This window comes from Triticum aestivum, chromosome 6A (genome assembly GCF_018294505.1).
Source record: "Triticum aestivum cultivar Chinese Spring chromosome 6A, IWGSC CS RefSeq v2.1, whole genome shotgun sequence".
Classification (NCBI taxonomy): Eukaryota; Viridiplantae; Streptophyta; class Magnoliopsida; order Poales; family Poaceae; genus Triticum; species Triticum aestivum.
In genome coordinates this window covers 367,147,060-367,164,001 of record NC_057809.1, presented here as the reverse complement: position 1 = coordinate 367,164,001, position 16,942 = coordinate 367,147,060, and positions in this window count along the sequence as shown.

The following is a 16,942-nucleotide window of genomic DNA, read 5'->3' as shown; positions in this document are numbered from 1 at the left end:
TGTTGAAGTAGTGGTACTCCGGTGTCGACGATTGTTGAACTTGGAGGGCCATCGGTAGTCTCCTGACTTGGGTCTCCGTGTGCACGTCTTGACAGGTCCGGGGGTTCTCGGTGGTGGCCATAGTCTTCCTGATGGCGCCGTGGTGGTCTAGCAGCCGCAAGAACAAGGGCGTCAAGGCCCATGGGCGTAGAGGAGATGGAGAGGAGGCCGGTTCATCGGTGAGGAGGATGCAGGGGAGGCCCGGGCAGCGCATGGGGCTGCTGTTGCTGCTCTGGCAAGCAGGCAGCGGGTCGAGGCGCTCGGGATCCCGTGTCCAGATCGAGCGGGGCGAGGGAGTTGCGGGACGGCATGGGGGTCGAGGAAGATGAGCTCGAGGCGGCGCTGGAGCATGGTGGCGGACGACGAGCTCGCTCCGGCAAGGAAGGGGAGGCAGACCGGCGACGCAGGAGGCCGATGCCGAAGGAGACCCTAGGCGGCGCAGCGGGCATGGAGAAGAGGGAGGTATAGCGCAGGGCAGGGGAGATGGGATCGGGCCCCTGGTGCGATGCGTGCGTGAGAGTGGCGGTGAGGGAGAAAAACAAGCGGAGGGAGATGGGGAGCTGGGGTGTAGCACGAGGGAGAGAAGTGGATCGGGGGAAAGGGATGAAGGGAGAGGCGGCGGTGGATGAGGACGAGAGGGAGTTGAGGATCGAGTGGTAGGCTAGGGTTAGCTGCAAGTGGGCTGGCGCGGGAGGCCTTGGGCCGGCCGGCCTGAGGCTGCAGCTGGGTCCCTCTCCTTTCCAAAATCTTCCCTATCTTAAATTTATTGTTTATATAATAAAACAACCAACAAAAGGGGAAAAACCAGGGGTTTTGGTTAGGAATATGAGATATATAAAAATATATCTGGAACCCTGGATTTATGTAGGGTTTGAATAAATTGCTCTGGCATTTTTAGAAGGTAGAAAAATAATTAGAGTTTGAATTATTCTCAAACTTCAATCATTTTTGAACCTGACCAAAACAACTTCGAATGGGATGAAATCTGATAGAGAGGGTGTCGGAAAAAGGCAAGATTTATAGGGAAAAGATGAACATTAATGGAGGAGGAATAAGGTCGCTTGCAAAGACATGAAAGAAGAAGGAAGTGAGAGGGATGATGCATGGGTATGGCTTGAGAGAGATGACAAGGAAAAATATATGAGGTAAAGTCGGATACAAGAAGAGTTGAAGAGTAATGCAATTGTGTGATGGGTGATTCCAAGTTAATGGGATATTTAATATAGCTCCCTAATATCGGGAGGATATGTTATAAAGAGAATCACGATGTGAATTCCCTCGGTTTAAATGGACCGAAGATCCATGCAATTTATTTAGTTGAGTTACAAAAGATTTATGAGACGATGGCATGATGACATGATGCAATGCACAAATAAAAGGGCGGGCACAAATGAAACACACGGCGAAACCCGGAACACATGGAAGTCTTCTCGAGCATCGGTCTCGGGGCATCACAACACTCCACCACTACGAGAGGATCTCGTCCCGAGATCTAGAATGGCACCGGAGGGAAAACTGAAGAGAAAGAGAAGAGGTAACACTAAGTTGCTTCTTTGACAAACGAGTGAGACCAAAGAACCTTGAAAAGGTTAAGCCATTTCGAGAAAAAGAATAATGGGGATGACAAATTTGAAAACACTCCGTTAGAAAAGAGGGACAAAGAACATTGAGAAAAACCTTGAGGTTGAAGGGCAAGATGTATATTGAAACCACTCCGGTTAAAACAAGATAGAGAAGGATTAAGAATGATATAATTTGAGCAGAACTCCATCTGAGAAGGGAGGCAAAACTTGGTAGAATGGGAAAAATTCGAAAAGCAGGCACGACACTCCGGTTAAAAGGATAAGGACGAAAAGAACATGATCCTGACAAAACAAGAAGATGGGTTGCAGAGAGCAACATCACAATGTCTCCGGAACGAAAGAGTAGAGTAAAGATAATTGAGACAAACGAATGTGGAAGACAATGCCAACTTCTGCTACAAAAGAACCTGAAAAGGCATCTTTAGGAGAAGGGTTGAACGGAGTTGTTGGAAAACCAACAACAAAAATAATAAGCTTGATATGGTCTTATGGAATACAACTCAAATTATGAGGTGACAACCCGCCACTCACGGAAAAAGAATTGCATTGGAATGAACAAGGAGACGAGAAACTTATCACCAGAAGGATACATGAAGAACTTGGGTCATATATTATCGCCATTAATAGCATTACTCCTTAGGGAAAGCTTTAGGTGAAATATAACCCAAGATAATTCCAATGACGAGATTGATAGATTTAAAATACCTCATTCTTAATAATATGTGAATCATGAAACATGAACTCAAATTATCAAGAATAACATAATACCACCTCCAAAGATACGGAAGAAAGAATTGCACTGTGGATTACAATATGAAGAAAGCTTGAGTTTCTTGGAAAAGAATCTCGATGAACACTTCGAGAATGAATTAAATCATGGATGAACCATCATGTAGAACCTTCATGAAGAACTCCGGTACACAAAAGAATGATCGGACGGAAAGAAAGATGAGAAAAATTAAGGTTAAAACCTTGCAATGATTAGATGAAGCTTAGCAACGAGATAAAGAGAAAAACTTGGCACTCCAGAAAAGAAAGATGAACAAATGGAAACAAGAATTTGATGAGCCTCTGGAATAAGGAATTAATCACTTGTGTGAAACAAGAGTAAGAATTATGTTATGCGTATCCTTCACCGATTAAATTGATGACCAACAATGGATTTGGCATACTACTTATTCTCGAAGAAAGGATTAGGATAGATATGGCGTCAACTTGAGAAGGTCTTCAACGAACCACCGGTAGAATTTGAAATAACGGGAGTATGATAACGTAAGAAGAGGAATCTTGAATGAAACACTGTATGACTTAAAAATGAACGAAGAGAAGATAAAGAAAACACCGGGAAGAATTAGCAAATGAATGAAGATGCTTGAGAGAATTTAGATATATGAGAACGAAGAGATGATGAGCTGATTAGAGAACACTTGAACGATGCACCGGTAAGATTAGGAGGACGAGAGCTGAAAGCTGAGAATAAACAAGTCTTCTGAAATGATGGGCTCCGGATAATCGAACTGAAAATACCCTTGAATATATCCTGATGGGTGAAAAAAAAGATTCTCACAATCGAAACAATTACGAGAGGATGGCAACAAGCTAGAATCACGAATCTTGAAGAGAACGGATAAGATATGGAGGCAAAATCTTCTTCGGTCTTCAAAACGACGAGAAACATCACCAAGAATTATTTAGACACTCCGGAAGAATCAAAATGAAGAGGTTGAGACAACGATGAAAAGAATTCGACAGATCTTGGAGAAAAGCATTTGACTGATGATAAATCATTCTTACGTCAAACTTCAAAAATAAATTTGAGGATAGCTCCGGGAAAATAAGAAGAGTCAGGTAAGATCCTGGGAAAAGACCTGTGGGTTAGGGCCCACTCAAAAGAAACACCGTTGAACGATTTAAAAGAGAGAATGCACTAGTTGAATTTAAATGGCTTGAATGAGATAACAACCTCAAAAGATCTTGAATGAATGCAGAGTGGAAACACGAATCTTCGAGATATCTTTAGCACTCCGGAACAAATGAATAACGAAAAGTTAATGATTGAGAGGTGCACCGGCAAGAGAAGACATTTGAAATAAGGAAAAGAATATGATCAAACACCAAAAGCTTGATTTGAATCCATCGGAGAAGAGAACGAGTGAAGAGTGACGAACTTGAAGCTCCGTTAGAATCTTTATGAGAATCACCGGATACGAACATTGAAGGAAAAGAATGGAGAGGCTTCACATCAATAAGATGGATACTTGATTAAGAAATTTGAGTCCTTGAAGAAAAACAAGGGAGGGCGGGCGGGAAAACAAAGGCAACTTGGAAACGGATGAAATGAACAACGTTGAGAAGACTTTGAGTTGATCTTGCAGATGTTGAAAATGATCAGATCCATTTGAAGAGAAGCACACCGGTTGAAAAGGATTGACATGACAATCTCGATTATCATGAAGGATTAGTATTCACATAGAAGTATGAGAGCACCGCTTAGGAAAGGGATGGAATCAACATTTGACTTCGAAGCAACTCGAATACCACAACTCAAAACAAAACAAAGGATTGGCTCGCAGAATAAGACGGAACAAACATATGATAGAGATTTTGTCCGAAGTTTTCGTCGTGGGGCCTACACGGGCTCGATCGTACAGCACCATCATGTACAAGGCAGTGCACATGACATACGAAGCGTCCCCGAGTTGGCATAGCCAAGGACTCTTTAAGACACAACGAGACCACTGTAAAACCAACCGTGAATAGGTGGACCACTAGATGTCGAACCCCAATTTCATATCATACATCTGTCGGAAAGATATCCTAAGAGCTACTTGAATTCCCACTTATGAAACTCCCGAACCATTCCGGTTATGCAATCAGGTGTTGGGGATACAGGGGAAGCATAATATCTCACCCAAAACTAGCAAATCCTACATCCAGCTGTATCCATCCTTCAACACATAACCAAGAAAACTTCGGAAATCGTCTACCTCAACCTTCGAAAAGCATCTGTTATATGAGTTATGGCGATACTACCGACCTCCCGCCCCAGTACTGGGTGGCGTCGAGGTTATCTCACCAACGAACTGCATAAAAGAGATTTTCGATGTCGGCGTACTAAACTCAGGTATTCCAGAACTGCAACGATAAAATTATGACAACAATACCTCAGAGCTCAACTCCCCGGGACACTTCCACAAAACCCCTGACAGGAGGCACCAAGACAATGTTCTCATCATAAAACCATCGGAACGATTCCAAGATACCCGTGTGATCCTAAAAAAAATTGTGAAATTTGAGAAGAGAAGAGTCAAAACTCTACGTCAGGATGCCTTACCAGAGCGATGAGGAGACTGGGAAGTAAAAAGAATTCCTAAACTCTCCAATATATAATTCCTAAATGACTCAAAACATTTTTCTAGACACAACTCGGCCGCTAAAAACAATCAAGCAATGGGGCTCCTAAGGTCAGGGAAGGCTCTGATTACCAACTTGTAACGCCCTCGATGCGGCTATATCTCCCACGTGTCGAAGCACGACTTAGAGGCATAACCGCAATGAAAGCAATGTCGCAAGTGAGGTAATCTGCACACAACCCATGTAATACATAAGGGAAAAAGATACATAGTTGGCTTACAATCGCCACTTCACCCAATTACATGAATAAAGCATTACAACAACCAAATACAATCAGGGCCCGACTACGGAGCCAAAATAAAAGAAGAACCCCAAATGCGACAAAGGTCCCCGATCGACCCCAACTGGGCTCCACTACTGATCAACTAGAACGAAACAACACAAAGGACAAGATCTTCATCGAGCTCCTCATGAGCTTGGTTGCGTCATCTGCACGGTCTCATCGGCACCTGCAAGCTGGTTTTGGAAGTAACTGTGAGCCACGGGGACTCAGCAATCTCACACCCTCGCGATCAAGACTATTTAAGCTTATGGGTAAGGTAAAGGTATGAGGTGGAGCTGCAGCAAGCGACTAGCATATATGGTGGCTAACATACGCAAATGAGAGCGAGAAGAGAAGGCAAAGCACGATCGATAAACTATGATCAAGAAGTGATCCTAGAACAACCTACGTCAAACATAACTTCAACACCGTGTTCACTTCCCGGACTCCGCCGGAAAGAGACCATCACGGTTACACATGCGGTTGATTCATTTCAATTAAGTTAAGGTTCAAGTTCAGGTTTTCTACAACCAGATATTAACAAATTCCCATCTGCCCATAACCGTGGGCACGGCTTTCGAAAGTTCAAATCCCTGCAGGGGAGTCCCAACTTAGCCCATGACAAGCTCTCACGGTCAATGAAGGAATAGACCTCCTCCCGAGACATTCCGATCAGACTCGGTATCCCGGTTCTACAAGACATCCTCGACAATGGTAAAACAAGTCCAGCAAAGCCGCCCGATGCGCCGACATCCTGATGGGAGCTGCACATATCTCGTTCTCAGGGCAACACCGGATAGGTCAAGCTATGAGTAAAACCAGCCCTCAAGTTTCCCTGAGGTGGCCCCGCAGGCTGCCCATTTCGGACCAAAACTTAGACAAGCACTGGCCCGGGGGGTTAAAATAAAGATGACCCTCGAGATGCGCGACTCCCAAGGGAAAAAGGCTAGGTGGCAAATGGTAAAACCAAGGTTGGGCCTTGCTCGAGGAGTTTTATTCAAAGCAAACTGTCAAGGGGTTCCCATTATAACCCAACCGCGTAAGGAACGCAAAATCCGGGAACATAACACCGATATGACAGAAACTAGGGCGGCAAGAGTGGAACAAAACACCAGGCATACGGCCGAGCCTTCCACCCTTTACCAAGTATATAGATGCATTAATTAAATAAAATATATAGTGTGATATCCCAACAAGTAAATATGTTCCAACAAGGAACAACATCTCCATGTTCTAACAAGGAACAAACTTCGATCTTCACCTGCAATTAACAACGCTATAAGAGGGGCTAAGCAAAGCGGTAACATAGCCAAAAAACGGTTTGCTAGGACAAGGTGGGTTAGAGGCTTGGTTGAACAATATGGGAGGCATGATAAGCAAGTGGTAGTTATCGCAGCATAGGCATAGCAAAAGAGCGAGCAACTAAGCAAGCAAAGATAGAAGTGATTTCGAGGGTATGGTCATCTTGCCTGAAATCCCGCAAGGAAGAACAACGAGTCCATGAAGAAGACAAACGGACGTAGTCGAACGGGTCCTCACAAACACGACGTTATCGGAACCAACCCGAAGAAGCAACACCGGAAAGAAGCAAACAACATAATAAACAACCACGACATGAACATGGCATGATGCACAATCAAGTATGATGCATGTCCGTTTTAAATATGCATGGCATGGCAAAATGCACAAGAAAATTCTACAAATTAAGTGGAGCTCAATATGCAATGAGTTGCATATTGACGGAACACCACATTAAATATTTAGTTCTCTCCCGGTTAGGTACCCAACAATATTAAATGTTATGTAAACATGGCAAGAGGTGAAGCATAACAAAACTATACCATCTAAACAATTTAAATGGGGCCGGACATAACAAATAACAATTACGGTAAATCCCCATATGCACTAGCAAGTTGATGCAACAACAATTTTAAACATTTTTGAAGTTGTTATCATGATGCAGATGACATGCAAGTTTTATGCAATAATTATGAATAAGTTGATAAGAGCATTATTATGAAGCATTTGTCACCATGGAGGAAACTAAAGGGGTGCCACGACAACGAATCTGAAAATGATGCCACGGTAACATATCGGTTCCGGTAGCTCACGGAGATACCGGTGCAAAAGGTGGTGTGGCGGGAGCAGAATAACTAGAGATGGTGGGGTGATCCCGGTTACCGGGTGTCCCACGAGACGACGGTATGGCAACGGGTAGCATGCAAGAAACACGTCGGGCACGGTGCAAACGCGAGCATTTCATACAACACGCAACATTCATTCACGGGCGTCGTCTCGTGGTTATACCTTCGAAGCGTGTGTTGTTGGAATGGACCAAGTTTGATGCGGTGTAGGGGAAGTAGACGTTCTCGTCACGTTCGTAGCGGTAGTAGTTGTACTCATGCCGTAGTGGAAGTAGTGGTTCGCGTCGAAGGTAGTGGTACTTGGCAAAATGCATGTCGACGGTAGTTGTTCTTGTATCGTCGTGGTACTTGGCGATTTTGGAGACGGCGGAAGGCGAACTTGTCGGTCCTCGTTGACCTAGTACTTGGCGTTGTTTCCGGTTCGGTGATCGTTTTAGGCGTAGGGCGTCGTGGAGGAACTTGACGTTCTTAGCAATTCCGAAGACGAAGGTAGTGGTACTTAGCGCTCCGGTTCTTTCGGGGTAGTCGAACTCGACGAATCCGAAGGGGTACTCAGCGAAACCGCGTAGTTGTACACCTGCTGAAGTAGTGGTACTCCGGTGTCGACGATTGTTGAACTTGGAGGGCCATCGGTAGTCTCCTGACTTGGGTCTCCGTGTGCACATCTTGACAGGTCCGGGGGTTCTCGGTGGTGGCCATAGTCTTCATGATGGCGCCGTGGTGGTCTAGCAGCCGCAAGAACAAGGGCGTCAAGGCCCATGGGCGCGGAGGAGATGGAGAGGAGGCCGGTTCAGCGGTGAGGAGGATGCAGGGGAGGCCCGGGCAGCGCATAGGGCTGCTGTTGCTGCTCCGGCAAGCAGGCAGCGGGTCGAGGCGCTCGGGATCCCGCGTCCAGATCAAGCGGGGCGAGGGAGTTGCGGGACGGCATGGGGGTCGAGGAAGATGAGCTCGAGGCGGCGCTGGAGCATGGTGGCGGACGACGAGCTCGCTCCGGCAAGGAAGGGGAGGCAGACCGGCGACACAGGAGGCCGACGCCGAAGGAGACCCTGGGCGGCGCAGTGGGCGTGTAGAAGAGGGAGGTATAGCGCGGGGCAGGGGAGATGGGATCGGGCCCCTGGTGCGATGCGTGCGTGAGAGTGGTGGCGAGGGAGAAAAATGAGCGGAGGGAGATGGGGCGCTGGGGTGTAGCACGAGGGAGAGAAGTGGATCAGGGGAAAGTGTAACACCCCGGATGTAACTTTCCCAATTTGTACTCCAACTCTTGCCGTTTCTGGCGTTAAGTTATATCTATTTCTCGGGTTTGGGTTTTGTCTAGTGTGTGTTGTTTTCGTTCTCCATGCATCTCATATCATGGCATCATGTGTATTGCATTTGCATACGTGTTCATCTCATGCATTCGAGCATTTTCCCCGTTGTCCGTTTTGCATTCCGGCGCTTCGTTCTCCTCCGGTTGCCATTTCTAGCTTTATTTCATGTGTGGGGGTTAAACATTTCCGGATTGGACCGAGACTTGCCAAGCGGCCTTGGTTTACTACCGGTAGACCGCCTGTCAAGTTTCGTATCATTTGGACTTCGTTTGATACTCCAACGGTTAACCGAGGGACCGAAAAGGCCTCGTGTGTGTTGCAGCCCAACACCCCTCCATTTTGGCCCAAAACCCACCAAACTCGGCTCCATGTCCAAGAGCGTTCGATCACGATCGCGTGGCCGAAAACCGCACCTCATTTGGACTCTCCTAGCTCTACTTATGCCTATTTATACCCCCTCCATTTTTCGGATCTCTCCTCCCCCTCGAAACCCTAGTTTTAAAAAAAAAGCTCCAGATCCGCCGCCGACGGACGTGTCCGGAGCGGACCGGACAACGTCCGTCGCCGCCCCGTAGCCACCCGCGATGCGCCACGTGGCAGAGCCACACCCGCAGCCGCCGGAGCCCGCCTGGCCCGCGGCGAGCCCGCTCCCGCGCTGCACCGGGCCAGAGGGAGCCGCCGCCTCACGCGCCCATCTTCCCCGACCCTGGTGGCCGCGCCACCGCGGGACGCCATCGCCGGCCGCCACCTCGCCGCGGAGCCCCTCGCCGCGCCGCCCCGCGAGCCGAGCCGGAGCTCGCGCCGCCCGGGCCGGCCACCGCCGCCGACGCCGCCCCATCCTCCTCTCCCGCGCGACCCCGCCGCTTCTTCGAACTCCGGCGATCCCCGACTTCTCCGGCGTGCACAGTGAACTCCGGTGACCACCTCGGGAAGCGCGCCGATCCAGATCTGGAAATATCCCCCTCGGTTGACTTTTCGCTCCCAAACCCTAAGTTTTTATGCCTACTTTGACCGCCCGTAACTTTGCATCCGTAGCTCCGATTTGGGCATATAATATATCGAAATGTTCATCTCGACGAGTACATCATTCCGTTCCATCGCATCATTTTCATTTGAGTTCATATTGATGCCCAAAATGCTGTTAGAAGGAGGCGTCGTGAGTTAATTGTCAGATCTGCTAGTTCATCTTAGACTTTTGTCATTTTTGCCATGATTATTGGGTGCATGACATGCCTGTGAGTCCTTCATATGTTTTGTTAAGCATTTTGTCTTATTTCCAGAGGTGCAACCCATGCATTTTTAGGATGTGTGTGGTGACTTGTGCAAGCTTGCAAAGTGAGGCACCCGGTAAATCTGTTTTCAGGGACTCCGTTGTTTTCACTAAGTCTGGGATTATTTAGTTCATGATGCCATATGTTCAGCTTGTTTCCTAGTGATCCGTGCCTCTTTTGAGGATGCTCAGTAAAGGAGTTTTGTTAATCATGTTATGCTCTATCCATCCATATCTTTGTTTGCAATTATGGAGCATCCTAGCTTGAGTCAATCGAGCTCTACTTTTGCTTCATGGTGAATCTGGGCAGATCGTCAACTCGTTTGCGATTTTGCCGGTGTTATTGTAGTTGATCCGTGCATGCTATGCCATTGATCTTGCCATGTCTAGCTTGTATTTTGTGCCTTCTTAATGGATGTATGCCTGCCTTGCCATGACTTGCACCGTAGTGAGTGCATCGAGCTCGTTTACATGCCTTCGTGAGTTATATTTCAGCATGTCTCAGTTTTCACTAAGTCTGAAAACTGATTGTGTTTTAGCTATGTTCGCGTGCTCGTTTATATATTTTGTGATCCCTTTTGGCCTCAGGTCACTTTGAGACTTTTGTTAAGCTTGTTGAGTAGCTCCATGCCATGTTCTTACTTGTCTTAATCAGGTCATGTATCATGTTGTTTTGCTGCTCCGAAGAGGGCTTCGTGATCTGAAATTTCAGACAAGTGTTAATTTCACTAAGTCTGGAATCTGTTTTGCATTTGCGTTTTTGCCATGCTTGTTTGAACCTCATAATGGATGAATTGGCCGTGGCTCAGTGCTAGTCTTTTGTTAAGAATCTTGTGTGCATCCCTTCCATGTATTTTGTTGTCATGTTTGGTGGCTGTAGCATGTCCATTTCGTTGCATTTAGATGCCTACTTGCTGTAAATCGCAGACCGGTGTCATATCTTAAAACGCTTGCCATTTCCAAACCGTAACTCCGATTCCAATGATCTTTATATCGTTTTCAAGCGATTTCATCCCCTCTTTCCAGTGGCACCCTTGGAATTCCAAGTTGAGGCCAGGTTCATGCATTTCCTGTCATATCTTGCATTTTGCATCCCGCATCGCATCCCGCATAGCATATCATCATTTCATCTTATTGCTTGGTCTTGCACGTGGTTGATTGTATCCTTGTTGCTTGTTTGTCTTGTTGGGTAGAGCCGGGAGACGAGTTCGCTACCGAGGAGCCCGTTGAGTTTGCTTGTGAGGATCCAGTCAACTCTGACAACTGTGCAGGCAAGATGATCATACCCTCGAAATCACTACTATCTTTGCTATGCTAGTTTGCTCGCTCTTGCTATGCCAATGCTACGATGCCTACCTTTTGCTTGTCAGCCTCCCAATTGCCATGTCAAACCTCTAACCCACCTTGTCCTAGCAAACCGTTGATTGGCTATGTTACCGCTTTGCTCAGCCCCTCTTATAGCGTTGCTAGTTGCAGGTGAAGATTGGAGGCCGTTCCTTGTTGGAACATCTTTATTTACTTGTTGGGATATCATTATATTGCTATGTTATCTTAATGCATCTATATACTTGGTAAAGGGTGGAAGGCTCGGCCTCTCGCCTAGTGTTTTGTTCCACTCTTGCCGCCCTAGTTTCCGTCATATCGGTGTTATGTTCCCGGATTTTGCGTTCCTTACGCGGTTGGGTTATAATGGGAACCCCTTGATAGTTCGCCTTGATTAAAGCTTTTCCAGCAATGCCCAACATTGGTCTTACCATTTGCCACCTAGCCTTTTCTTTCCCTTGGGTTCTGCAGACTCAAGGGTCATCTTATTTTACCCCCCCCCCCCGGGCCAGTGCTCCTCTGAGTGTTGGTCCAAACTAGAGTCCTGTGCAGCGCCCCCTCGGGGAAACTCGAGGTTTGGTTTTAGTTGTATGGAGCGCTCATCTGAGTGTGCCCTGAGAAAGAGATATGTGCAGCTCCTATCGGGATTTGTCGGCACATTCGGGCGGTGTTGCTGGTCTTGTTTTAACCTGTCGAATTGTCTTGTTGTACCGGGTTACCGAGTCTGATCGGTGTGTCTCGGGTGGAGGTCTATTCCTTCGTCGACCGTGAGAGCTTGTCATGGGCTAAGTTGGGACTCCCCTGTAGGGATTGCACTTTCAAAAGCCGTGCCCGCGGTTATGGGCAGATGGGAATTTGTTAATGTCCGGTTGTAGATACCTTAAACATTAATTAATTAAAATGAATCAACTGTGTGTGTTACCGTGATGGCCTGTTCTCGGCGGAGTCTGGGAAGTGGACACGGTGTTGGAGTTATGCTTGCGCAGGTTGTCCTTCTAGATTCTCGCTCGCGCCTTGCCTCCTCTTCTCGCTCTCTTTTGCGTATAAGATAGCCACCATATATGCTAGATGCTTGCCACAGCTCCACATACACTTTGCCTTATCCATTCCTATAAGCTTAAGTAGTCTTGATCGCGAGGGTGCGAGATTGCTGAGTCCCTATGGGTCACAGTTACTACAACTCCAGATGCAGGTCCAGGTGATTACGCTCCAGGTGACGAGTACGAGCTCAAGTGGGAGTTCGACGAGGACTCTCAGCGTTATTATGTTTCCTTTCCCGATGATCAGTAGTGGTGCCTAGTTGGGGTTCGATTCAGGGCCTTGTCGCATGTTGGGTTTTCTTCTATTTTGGCGCCGTAGTCGGGCCATGAGTGTTTGTATGATGGATGTTATTTATGTACTTTGATGTGACGTGGCGAGTGTAAGCCAACTATGTATCTCCCCCTTTTATCATATATTACATGGGATGTTGTATTGATTGCCTAACTTGCGACATTGCTTTCAATGCGGTTATGTCTCTAAGTCGTGCCTCGACACGTGGGAGCTATAGCCGCATCGAGGGCGTTACAAGTTGGTAATCAGAGCCTTCCCCGTCCTTAGGAGCCCCATTGCTTGATCGTTTTTAGCAGCCGAGTTGTGTCTAGAAAAAATGTTTTGAGTCATTTAGGAATTTATATATCGGAGAGCTTAGGAATCTTTTTACTTCCCAGTCTCCTCATCGCTCTGGTAAGGCATCCTGACGTAGAGTTTTGACTCTTCTCTTCTCAAATTTCACTAAAAAAATTTAGGATCACGCGAGTATCTTGGAATCGTTCCGATGGCTTATGATGAGAACATTGTCTTGGTGCCTCCTGTCAGGGGTTTAGTGGAAGTGTCCCGGGGAGTTGAGCTCTGAGGTGTTGTCATCATAATTTTATCGTTGCAATTCTGGAATACTTGAGATATGTTCGCCGACATCGAAAATCTCTTTTATGCAGTTCGTTGGTGAGATAACCTCGACGCCACCCAGTACTGGGGCGGGAGTTCGGGAGTATCGCCATAACTTGTATAACGGATGCTTTTCGAAGGTTGAGGTAGATGGTTTCCGAAGTTTTCTTGGTTATGTGTTGAAGGATGGATACAGCTGGATGTAGGATTTGCTAGTTTGGGTGAGATATTATGCTTCCCCTGTATCCCCAACACCTGATTGCATAACCGGAAAGGTTCGGGAGTTTCATAGGTGGGAATTCTAGTAGCTCTAGTTCTTCTTCCACGGATATTGGTTTGAGATTGGGATTTCTTACCGATTATTCGTTCTTGATCCGTACCTTGTTGATTTATTTCTCTACCTTAATTCTACGTGGCTTCTCAATTTATGGATATGTGACCATTTGAAGAGGAATGCATTCGTTCATTTTGTTCGGATGTGAAGACTATATGTTGCAATTTTCATTCCGTTGGATTCAGCTTCAATATTTATCTGTCAATGTGCTAATGGTGGTCAACCTCTTCAGGATGGCTCCTCCAACGCGCACGACTCCGAATCCTGATCCGCCACCGCCTCCACCTCCTCCAGAGGCATGGCAAGCTGTGATGGCCGCAACCAATGCAAACACTCAGCTGATCATGCAAATTCTTCAAGAGCGCAATCAAGGCAGTCAAGGGAATCAAGGCAGCAATCAGAGTCACTTTGCTACACTCAACCAGTTCCTTGCTAACGGGCCAAAGACTTTCAGCAATTGTGTTGAGGCAACCGATGCTGACGATTGGCTTGTGGATCTGTGTAAGCATTTCGAGTGCAGTAACGTCAGGCCTGAGGACTTTGTCAAGTTCGCTTCCTTCCAACTCAAAGATCAAGCTGCAGAATGGTTCCAGCAGTACAAGGATTCCAGAGGTGGACGTGTTATCACTTGGGATGATTTCCGTCGAGATTTCCGAGCTCATCATATTCCGCAGAGCGTGGTTGAAAGCAAGCGTGAGGAATTCCGCAATCTGAAGCAAGGCTCTTTGTCTGTCTATGACTACAACAAATTGTTCCAGAAGCTTGCCCGCTTTGCCAAGCAGGACGTGCCTGATGAGAAGAGCATGATATATCAGTTCAGGGGTGGTCTCAGAGAAGATATTCAGCTCGCTCTTGTTCTCTTCGAGCCCTTGAGATACGATGAGTTCTACAACATGGCACTGAAGCAAGAGGCTGCTCAGTTGAGGTGTGATGCTTCCAGGAAGCGAGTCAGAGATGTTACTCCTTCTTCCTCTACTCAAGTGGCCAAGCAGCAGAAGTTTTGGCTTCCTCCTCCTCCGTTCCGTCAGCCGTTTCAGCAGAAGAGCAAAGGTGGCAGTGGTTCTTCCCACCCACCCAACCCTGGCTTTCAGAACAAGACTTCATCTCAAGCTCCAAGATCGAGTGCTCCGTATCACCATCCGCTTTCAGAGGTCACGTGCAACAAGTGCCAACAGAAGGGTCACTATGCCAACAAGTGTTTCAACCAGAGGCGTCTTCCTCCTCCTCCTCCTGTCAGATCGGCAAGTACAGCTGTGGTCAAGCATAACACAAAGTTCGCCAAGGTCAATATGGTGAATGCAACTTAGGCAGAGGACTCGCCAGATGTGATCATGGGTAACCTTCCTGTTAATGATATTCCTGCAAAAGTTCTTTTTGACACGGGTGCATCGCATTGCTTCATTTCCAAACCTTTTGCATCAAGGTATGAGTGTGATTATCAGTATCTGCAAAGTTCCTTGCAAATTGTGTCACCGGCAAGCAGATGACAGCTAACACCTGCGTCCCTGAGGTTACTATTACATTGGGTGACTACAAGTTCCTTTCTTCCCCAATTGTTCTCGGTAACTCAGATATTGATCTTATTCTCGGAATGGATTGGCTTTCTAAGCACAAGGCACATCTTGATTATGCAGCCAGGCAGATTCAATTGACTCATTCGTCTGAGGATGTAATTGTCTTTGCCGCTCGGGATAATACTATTCGTCTGTTTTCTCTCAATGAGAAGGGTGAATTGGATGCCATCTCTCAAATTCCAGTCATTTGCGAATATCAAGACGTCTTTCCATAAGAGCTCCCAGGAATGCCTCCGCACCGGCCAGTTGAATTCGTTATTGAACTTGAGCCTGGCACGGAACCTGCGTGCAAACGCCCTTACAAGCTCGGACCTGAAGAGTTGAAGGAGCTGAAGAAGCAACTCGATGAGCAAGAAAGAATGGGTCTCATCCGGCCTAGTTCTTCTCCGTGGGGTTGTGGTGTTCTTTTTGTGAAGAAGAAGGATGGAACGGACCGACTTTGTGTTGATTACCGTCCAGTGAACAAGAAGACCATCAAGAACAAATACCCACTTCCCAACATCAATGAGCTGTTCGAACAACTCAAAGGTGCCCAAGTATTCTCCAAGCTTGATCTCCGTATGGGTTATCACCAGATTCGCATTCGTGAAGAAGATATTCCCAAGACAGCATTCAGAACAAGCTTTGGTTCATATGAATACACTGTCATGTCTTTTGGCCTCGCCAACGCTCCTCCGACGTTCTCTCGCATGATGAACTTCATCTTCAACGCCTACACCAATGACTTCGTTTTGGTCTATCTCGACGACATTCTGGTTTTCTCCAAGAACAAGGAAGATCATGCCAAGCACTTGCGTTTGGTTCTTGATAAGCTCAGGGAACATCAGTTCTACGCCAAGTTCTCCAAGTGTGAATTTTGGCTCGATGAGGTTCTTTATCTTGGTCATATCATCTCTGCCAAGGGCATTTCCGTGAATCCTGAGAAGGTGTCCGCAATTGTGAATTGGGAACCTCCTCAGAACGTGAAGCAACTCCGCAGTTTTCTCGGTCTCGCAAGCTATTGCCGAAGATTCGTTGAAAACTTTTCTAAGATCGCGAAGCCTCTCTCAAATCTTCTTCAGAAGCACGTCAAGTACGTTTGGTCTCCGGAGTGTGATATTGCTTTCAACACTTTGAAAGAGAAGTTGATCACTGCTCCAGTTCTGACTCCGCCTGATGAATCCAAGCCGTACGAGGTCTTTTGTGATGCCTCTCTCCAAGGTCTTGGCGCAGTTTTGATGCAAGAGAAGAAAGTTGTTGCTTATACATCTCGCCAGTTGAAGCCTAATGAGAAGAACTACCCCACTCATGATCTCGAGTTGGCGGCAGTTGTGCATGCTCTTTTGACTTGGAGACATCTTCTATTGGGAAGAAAAGTGGACATTTTCACTGATCACAAGAGTCTCAAGTACATCTTCACTCAGCCTAATCTCAACCTAAGGCAAACTCGATGGGTCGAAATGATTCAAGAGTATAATCCGAGTATTGAGTATACTCCAGGCAAGGCCAATGTGATTGCTGACGCTTTGAGCAGAAAGGCCTACTGCAACAGTCTGATTCTCAAGCCTTATCAACCCGAGCTTTGTGAAGCTTTCCGCAAACTTAATCTGCAAGTTGTTCCTCAAGGTTTCCTCGCCAACCTTCAAGTCTCTCCTACCTTAGAAGACCAGATTCGCCAAGCCCAGCTTCTTGATGCTATGGTGAAAAAGGTGAAGATTGGGATTGCCAAGAGTCAGTCCAAGTACAAGTGCTACCGCCTTGATGACAAGGACACTCTCTTCTTCGAG